At 36.7% G+C, this 8,771-nt stretch overlaps 1 long non-coding RNA gene across 1 annotated transcript; it reads right to left on the minus strand.

The window, feature by feature from the left end:
* LOC109368647 lies at positions 1 to 8,741 on the minus strand. Its single transcript, XR_004160389.1, has 2 exons — positions 4,222 to 8,741; positions 1 to 557 (listed from the first exon to the last, which is right to left on the minus strand). It is a non-coding gene; the product is annotated as an uncharacterized LOC109368647 (long non-coding RNA).
* Positions 8,742 to 8,771: the final 30 nt, after the last annotated feature.

An 8,771-nucleotide genomic window follows, 5' to 3' on the forward strand; every position in this document is an offset into this window, starting at 1 on the left:
ACTGCTTTCTTATTATGACCTCTGTGAGCCCTCAGAAACCACCTTCATCCTACTTTTCATGGGAATTATAAGCACATTTCTGGCTCTATGTTTTTAACCATTCACCAGGGCAGAAGAAGACCCTTATCTCCTTATTTGAAAAACAGCTTTGGAGCTATTGTTTACCCACAAAACAGACATAATATAAGCAATAGCAGCCAAAAATTGTTGTCTTGATCTCCATGTTTTCCTCCAAAATATTCTGGTTTTTGGAAGAATAAACTATTACTTACTTAGCTATAAAAGTCCTTCATTTGCAATCGTCTCAGTACGTCTGATTTTTCTTTGGTCCCTGCCAATAAGACAGGACATTTATATTGGCCAGAATTCATATGTGTTGACAAGGGAATGAGGAAAGTCCTAACCCACTTTACACAGGTCGTGAAATATTCTCATCAAAGAATAGCATTATTAAAGTAGGACTTACGGTGGTTTCTAGGAGGTGGAGAATACTGTGTAAGCATGAATCCTTGGAGCAATTAAATCCTTCAAAAGGCAGCCATGTAACAGGATTTCATCTAGAATAAGAAGTAAAAGACCTACATTCTTGAGTCACATATAAGATAAAGCTCAAATTCTGCATTTTTTTTTCCACAGAAATTATTTGAAAAATATCCTCTTTATTCAACTGCCAGACCTAAAGCTTTCCAAGCGAATATACTGCTTCCTTTGATCCTACTTTGGCACAGACACAATCTGTTTCATTGTAATCTGAATCCTCTCTTTTGTTTCATGTTCAACATCAGACATTTTAACGAAGAAGAAAAAGGCCCTGTTCTATCCATCACTCACAAATATCTTCTCTGCATCTTTTTGCTCTACCTCTGAAACTGGCAGATCTTACAAGCATAAGATGCTGAAAGATTGCATCTCCAATTTTACTGTGTTCTCTGAAAGTTTCCCTGAACTATAGCTCTTGTGTTTGCCAATCTGTAGTTTGAACCCGTCAAATACTCACCATTGTTGCATTTTGGAATACAAAAGTTCAGTTCTCAATCACTCACACATTTTCAGAGAGCAACTTGATTTAACTAGCTCTGAGTTTAGATGGAAACTCAGCTCTACCTCAAGGGTCGCCAGCCAGTACATCACGACTGTCCACCTAAGGTTGCTGCCATGAACTCAGGCCCTCAGATTATTCACCCTGACAACCAAGAAGTCAGGCTTTAAATCTAGGCTCACTGTCATTGACTGCAGCTAGGATTTATGACTAAGCTTCTCTTAAATGCTTATATCAATAAATCATAATTGCTCTTCTGGGACGAACAGGATTTTGCTATTCAAATCTTCCCACTGCAAAATCAGCTGGCTGCCCTTGACATTCACATTTTCAAAAAGTTTCACTTATTTTCTTCCTATACTCACAAAACATTAGCCATGCTTTTGAATAATCTACAATACAACAGAGTCCAGTATTGCACTTGGAGCAATGTCAAGGTTCTCAACAAGGGCAGTTTTTGGAAAATGAACAATAAACCAGCTCATTGTTATGACTAACCACTTCAGATAAGTCAAGAAGAGTTTTAAAAGTGATTAGGAATCCTTGTTGCCATATATCCCTTGCAGCAAGGGATAATCCTATAAATGATTATATAGAATTATAGATATCTTTGTGTTTCCTATTATATTCTTCTCCACTGCTTATCAATGACCTCAGCTGCTGCATGGAGGTGTTGGTCTATTCTATATAGGCTTTTTTTCATTTCATCTTGACAGAAAATCTTTCAGTCATATGCTCCTCACCAAGCTTTATTTACTCGTTTGGACATTATGCACTCTAATTTTCCTGACTACCTTAAAAGAAACTTCTTTGGCCAGCTGGACACACTACTGGCTCATGTTCAGCTGGCTGTCAGCTAACATCCTCAGATCCTTTTACTCCATGCAGCTTTCCAGCCACTTTGCCCCAGACCTGTAGTGTTGTCTGGGTTTGTTATGACTGAAGTGCAGGACCCTGCACTTGGTCTTGTTGAACCTCATCCCACTGACCTCAGCCCAGCTATACAGCCTACTCAGATCCCTTTGTAGGGCCTTCCTTCTCTCAGACAGATAGACACTTCCTCCCAAATTGGTGTCATCTGCAAACTTACTGAGGGTGCACTCAATCCCTGATCCAGATCATCAATAATGATATTAAAGAGGACTCTCTCCAATGCTGACCTCTAGGGAGCAGCACTCGTGATCAGCCACCAGCTGGATTTAACTCCATTCACCACATGCTTTGGGCCCAGCCATCAAGCCTATTTATTATTATTATTTTTTCTTTTTTCTTTTTTTAACACAACAAATATTACACTTGTCTAAGCCACAGGCTGCAGCTTCTCTAAGAGAATACTGTGGGAGACAGTGTCAAAGGCTGTGCTGAAGTCTAGGTAGACTACGTCAACAGCATCTCCCTCGTGCACCATGCAAGTCAGCTGGTCATAGAAGGACATGAGGTTGGTCAGGTAGCATCTGCCTTTCATGAACCATTCTGGCTGGGCCTGATCCCCTGGCTGTCTCACACTTACTGTATGATTGCACTCATGATGATCTGCTCCATAACCATCCCTGACACTGAGGTCAGTGAGAATGAAATCTTTTCTGAGTGCAAAAGCACTGTACACTTTCATTTCACTTGTTCAGATAAACATAAATGAGTGAGTCAGATGGCAATCTTTATTCTTTCAAGTATCTAGTGATGGAGGACTTATCAAAAGGCTGAGTCATGCAAATGTGTCTCTGTCTAAAGGTCTGGCTCTTCCAGCACAATTCAGAGTATCTAGAGAGGTATGGATAATCTGCACCCACTTCAGTTATTTGTCTGTATTGTAATACTCTGAAGTGTTGCAATACTCTCGATTATTGTAAAAGCATTGGTGGAAAGAAACAAGCAAACATGGGGAAATGGAATAATATTTTGACCTAACTGAACTGAAGCCACTATTTCTGTTACAGGAAGAAAGTTTCTTTACAGAAGCCAAAACCAATTACAGTAAAATATACTGCAGTCCATCTTTGACATCAGAAAGGTCTATGGTGAATTTTTATTTTCAGCATAAAAAATATCTGCTAGGCAGATACTTTATTCTATCATTCTCCGTATACAAGAGAGGAGAGGGAGGCACTAAAGGAGAAGAAAAGATGGAGAAGAGAGTAATGGTACCAGGACAGAGGAGAACCAGGGCATCTTCAAATATTTAACAAGAAAAGTAAACTAACATCACTGATATGTATCTGGAATTATTAATGCAACGTGAAATCATGCAGGACATACAAGGAGAAGATTTAGCATTACTCATTTGAGTGGAAAATGCGTCAAGAAGTGTACTGTCCTTTTTCCCTAGAGAATACGTAGCAGTCAGAGTTGTTACTTAATTTTAGAGGATTCCCATATACATTTCTAACTACATTTTTCCTAGATGAGTGGATGAAATGAGGTCAGAAGTTTAATAAGTATATGAGGGAAGAATAATTAACAAAGATGAGGAACAGATATTAAGAAAGAAGACATCAATATTGCAAAAATGCATAAATGTATTTAGAATCTTCTTTGTGCAAGCACATTTGAAAAGAAATCATTTGAAAAGAACTTGAAGAACTCTCATAATGAGCTTGTTTGGAGGAAAGATGTATTTTCAATTTGGTCATAGCTTGAACTCAATTTCTGTTCTTCTGTGGATCTACTTTTTTTTCTTCCACATTTAAATTAAAAAAAACCTCCTCAGTAACTCTTTTCTTAATGTTAATTGTTGTCAAAGACCTTGATCTGTTTTGACAGTCACAGTATATTTATATGCAGCCTCTCAGGGGAAAGGAGCTAAAGCAGAAGGAAGAACTGGTCTAGAGCAGACTGCTAGGACACAAGCTTTGGCTGTGCAAACAGGCTCTGACTCTGAAGTAGATATGCACACATGCTAGAACAGGGTTTCAAATATTTTTAGCCCTGGATTGCCACCAACTTGTAAACTTTCAGTGTGTCTGTGCAGTTCGATTCTTTTTCTTGCTGCAAACTTCCTCACCTTTGGGGAAAAAAAGTCTAGAGATTATGTTAGGAGAGTGAACACCCTTAGCCCTAGGTCTAGGTCAAACATTGACTTGAAGAAACAATAATTGTGTCAGTAAATTTCTTCTGGCACAATATCTGTCACCTGTTTCAAAAGGTTTGAAGACAAACATGCCCAATCCTCAGCTTAAACAAACCTGGCCTCCTTGCTGTTGTGCTGGTAAGAGGTGGATATGTTTCTTTTCCTTTTTTTTTTTTTCTCTCAATCAAGTTTTAAAAGATCCTTGTCACCAGGTCTCCACAAATGCCATTTTAAGCACTGAGTTGTTTGGTTGTTTTTATTTTTTTCTTGCCAACTCCTGATTTCTTCTTTGTTTTCAAAGGGGAAATTTGATGTTTCATTCTGCAGCCTCTTTACTTGTGTTCTTGTCCCCCTCCTTCTGGAGGATCAGTGCCTCGGAACGACATAAACCCTGGGAATCATTAGTAATTAGCAGTCAAATTATTCCATGCAAATATTTGTGGAAGTATTAAGAACAATATAACTTATTGTATAAGACAATTATATTATTGGAATACATATATATCCCTGTGGTCATCTGCAGAGCTTCTCTCTTATGCATAGTTCAGGATCCACTGAATGCAATGACTTATTCTGTTGGTGCTTGTACTAGTTTAAAGCTTAAATTCAATGCTATTATTACTTGATTAATTGATCAATTTTTTCCCCTTATTTTATCCATTTCTAAAGACTTTCTGTAATAATCCTGTTTTCCATTTTAATCTTTTCCATCTTAAATGTAGACTAAGATGGGTTACAAACAGACTTGAAGTTATTCATTGTTCTCCAAGCAAGGTATGAAATCCTGTAGTTTTGCCTACAACACCTCATAAGTAAACCTTGGAATTCATTAATGACTAAAAATCACATACTTGGTAGAAAGAATTTTTGTAAACCTTAGTAAAAAAGCCTTATATGTACTTTTCATATTACTGTGTAAGAGAATAATGACATCAAATTACCCAGAGTCAAATGCAATGTAAATGTATCAGCTGAGAATCTGCACAAAAACATGAAGACATATAAAATTTTATAGCCAATGCATTTTTCATATTTTAAAATATCACGTAAAATTAAAAAAAAAACAACAAAACAACTTTATCCATGTCCTCTTAGCCAAGAAGACCAGTGATCTAAAGTTTTATCTTACAAATTTATAAAACAGTTGTTGATAACACGCTGATGCAAAAATGATGCAAAAGTAATGCAAAATTCTTCACAAAATGAAATCAGTAAACAAGTAAGAGAAATGATACAATATTATTTTAATGATTAAATCAATTTAGGCAGAGGTCACGCTGAATTTAAGGAAAAAAATATGCAAGGCTGTATTTTGCCTTCCTTTAGAGAGGACTAAAGTATATTTGATTCCTATAACAAAAGTTGTGATGCACTCACTGTCACTTCAGTTGCAAATGAAAGCTGCTCCTCTTGAACACAAACCTTGATACTATGATCCACGTATTTTTGAGTTTGGATTTGAAAAGGTTATGTCACTAATCACTTCAGAAAATGAATTATCAGGTGTAATTATACCTCCTCCCATTCAATGTTTTAAAAGACATGAGTCACTGTAAACAAGCTCTTCTCATCTACTAATCTTTTACCCCTTCTCTGTATCTATTCCAGTCTAGATTTGTCTTATCTGAAGATAGACAACAGGTAATGCAGGCAGCAATCCACTTCAGAGATGCATTCAGTAGCCTAAATATTTTATCACCTTCACTGGAAAAAAAGGCTGCAGTTGCTGTTTTTCTAATGCCCTACAGAGTGGCTTACAGGCAGAATCCTACTGAATACTATATGTTGCATTTTCATATGTCAAGCTGATGACTTCATCAACACCTGAATTCTCTACAGTGTATCACATCAGATGCTTTACTGAAAGCCAAAAAACAAGATTTCCAGTTACTTTTCCTTTCTTTTTTCTTTTTCCTCTTCTTCTTTTTTTTTTTTAATTTTTTCTTTTCAAAAATATATGTCATATGTAAAAATATCACCATGATTTAGTTTTAGTAAGTTTGTAGAGAATTTTACTTTCTTCTCCTAACATGCAGGTTTCCTTTCCATTCTAAGCACAGACTGAGGTGAGCACAGCAGATGCACAAGCAGTCCTTTCACATCTTGCATCAAACCATTCTCACTCACGTCCTCCTATGAGTCGAAAAAAATGTATCAAAATCTCTACACATTATTAGTGGGTAATATGCCAATAGATCAGATTATTTACAGTTCTTATGATCTTGCTATAAATTATTACTCAGTCACATTGTCAGCATTACTTTGAGAAGGAAAAATATAAAATAAAATGGACTCATTTTTGCACCATGCATATGTAATTTGCTGGAATCATTTCAAACATTATGCTTAGGACAACCTTAGAAGGATTCAAGGTGATGATTCATCTCTGCTGTGGATGAAGTGAATGCTGACTGTAACACTGAACAGGGATAGAATGAAAGGGCTACAAGTCATTGTGCTCTAGGCCCTATGCTGCAGTTATCTGCAGTGCTTAGGAGGAAGATACTGTTCTGATTTGTTCTTTCCAGCACCAGCAAATTTATCATTCTTCTGAAGCAGAAGTGAGCAATGCCTAAAGGAGCACAGGATGCTGCAGTAGATAGACCATAAGACAGGAAACAAACCCAGAAATTCAGAAATTCTCATTTCAAACCTCTTAACTTTTCTATCATTAATTTTGCCTATTCTATTTGTAAACTCCATTAAAGTGCATTAAAAACTATAATACTGAAGGCAGACAAGAAATCTAATTATCTTTTGTTGCAAAGCACCATATGTTTCTTTTAACTTCAAATAATAGAGTGAAGAACATTAGTATTTTAAATGAATCTTTGATAAAGTTGAAAAAGAGAGGAAGAAAAAAGGTTACAGCATACAGAAGGGTAGATCAAAACAGGTGACATGGTATGTCATGGTTATGTCAGACATCATTTTGCTTCCAGCTGTGGCCTAATTGTTGGGTATTCTCCTTTTTTTTCCTATTGTTACTGTATTTTTGTGTGCTCATCTAGCTGCAAAAGCACCAGATGTCTCCATTGACTTTTTGAATGTCTAAGCAAACTGGAACATAATAATAATTTTGAAGCTCTTCATATACTGCATACATAAGGGATGGCTCTGTTCTTTGGAATTTGTTATTTATTCCAAAATTCTATCCTTCAAAACAAACAAACAATGATTTCTAATTCAAAGACTCTTCATCCTGCAACATATCCTTGCTAGATGAGGAAAGTGAGGGTGTGTGGTTGCAGAAATTGAGTCATCAGCCATCAGCCCATCTCAACCCTTGGGCTTGATGTTGACAACACGTGAGGGATATCTCCAGCCCAAACTTCATAAAGGAGTGCATCGCTCCCAGGACCCTGAGCAGATACACTGAGCTCATCCTGTTTCACTCCTTCCTGGAGCATAGAGACGAGCCATTTGTCAAACGTGGTATCCATTTATCAAGGGAGATCCCTAAGGAGGCGAACACTTGAAATGGTAGCCCTTCTGATGGCAAAAAATGGGAAAATATTTCTTTACAAATGTTTCTCTTGCCTACCAGTGAAATCGTCCTTTTCCTCTTCCAGTATGATTTCATGAAATTATTGCATGCTTTTCCAGGTGATCAGTACAAGCCTGCAACTGAGCTGGTGTATTTGAAAGAAAAGCAAATAGCTGATTAGATATTTTGATGCCAGCTTTCTCTACTACGTTATATACTTCCCAGCCTCTTACTTGCATTAAACTTCAAAGCCTGCACTTGGGCTGAAATTAGATACTTATTTACCAAGGTGGAGATCTGGTAGAAATTTCTGTGTGCTCAGGAAATATTTTTACTTCTCAGCCTGTTTCCCAACGCAGGGATATACTCAATAGAGTGTATGTAGATTGTGGAATCTGGAAGTTTTATGTTTTCAATGCATTTTGTTCTTTTATGTTCTCAATGTGGCATGGCATCCTCAAATCGAATTACGTCTTTTTGTTAAAGTACAACAAACGTAGCTGAGGCTTAAGGGAAAAAAGAGAGATTTTTGTACACGTGTACACATTTGCTCTGGTTTTCTTTTAAAGGATTACTTTTCTTTCCAAAAGTGGTTAGCAATTACTTTTTTTTTTCCCCTCAGATAGGAAATTAATTATAACAGCAACTTCTGCTTTCCTTAAATATATTGGGACTTTAATATTTGATACTGGGTTAAGATTTGAAGAGAGAAATAAAAGCTGTTAAAACTTTAAAGCATTGCTTCAGTTTCCTCAGAAAGTCTGGGAAAGCAATTCCATCTATTCTATTCATTATATGAAGCAAAAGAGGATTATTTTAAATGTGTTCAGAGGCCTTAACTATGAATTATCCTTTTGGAATTGGCATGTAATGAAGATTTTAGACAAAATTCTGCTCAGATGAAGCCACATTAACTTCTTTGACTTCAGGACAGGTTCAAATGAAAGCAGATCTTGAACACAGTTTTTTAGGAAATGTCTCCTTCCTTGCTCAGAGAAATGTCCACATAGGTTAGTCCTGTCCCAGTGGGGGACCAGGATCTGTCAGTCACCTGCAATACAGAGTGAAGGAATTCAGAAACTAGGTAAAGAAATTGAATATGAGATAGCTAAAGTATTTTACTCAAAGTAATAATCCGAAAATTGCAGGTTTTTTTTTTGTTGTTGTTGTTTTTTGTT

The sequence above is a fragment of the Meleagris gallopavo genome, chromosome 7, assembly GCF_000146605.3.
Source record: "Meleagris gallopavo isolate NT-WF06-2002-E0010 breed Aviagen turkey brand Nicholas breeding stock chromosome 7, Turkey_5.1, whole genome shotgun sequence".
Taxonomy (NCBI): domain Eukaryota; kingdom Metazoa; phylum Chordata; class Aves; order Galliformes; family Phasianidae; genus Meleagris; species Meleagris gallopavo.